The sequence below is a fragment of the Bidens hawaiensis genome, unplaced genomic scaffold, assembly GCF_021521415.1.
Source record: "Bidens hawaiensis isolate Kalapana, Puna unplaced genomic scaffold, B.hawaiensis_p1.1 tig00028734_1, whole genome shotgun sequence".
Taxonomy (NCBI): Eukaryota; Viridiplantae; Streptophyta; class Magnoliopsida; order Asterales; family Asteraceae; genus Bidens; species Bidens hawaiensis.
The window spans coordinates 105691-106503 of record NW_027494700.1 but is presented as its reverse complement, the minus strand read 5'-3'; positions in this window follow the sequence as shown (position 1 = coordinate 106503).

Genomic DNA, 813 nt, shown 5'->3' with positions numbered 1-813 from the left:
ACTAGTTCAACATTATCATTTGAGGTACCCGTCACAATTTTTCCAAGTCCAATGTTTTCTTCTTTTCCTCTTCAAACACACTGGTCTTGTAGAATGAATCATCAAAGTCTTCAGGATAAATCTTGAATAACCTTATCAATTTCTCATGATCAAACAGCCATGTTGCACCATCAACTGTGTTGAACTGATTTTCATTAAAGAGAATGTCAAATGATTCAATTACACTAAATGATCTTTCAGATATACTTTGTATGCTTCTGAGTGTGTAGAATAACCAACAAAGAAGCAATCCAAGGATTTTGTTTGAAACTTGTTCAAATAATCCCTGGTGTTTAGAAGAAAACATTTGCATCCAAAGGGCTTGAAAAACTTTATATAAGGCTTTCTGTTATAGAAAATTTCATATGGTGTCTTGTTATGCCTTTTGTTGACAAGTACCCTGTTTTGAACATAGCAGGCAGTATTAATGGCTTCAGCCCAAAATGTAACTGGTAAGTTTGCATCTGCTAGCATGATTCTTGCAGGTTCAATAAGTGTCCTGTTTCTTCTTTTTGCAACCCCATTTTGTTTAGGAGTTCTAGGTGCTGAGAATTGCTGAAATATTCCCTTTTCTATACAAAATTCTTCCATAACTCCATTTTAGAACTCCGTACCATTATCACTTCTCATTGTTTTAACTTTCTTATTCGGTTTGTTCTCAATCATTGTCACACAGCCATTTATCGACTCTGCAGTCTCATCCTTTGTACTTAGGAAATAAACCAAAGTATATCTTGAGTAATCATCAATGATCACAAGACAATATATTTTCTT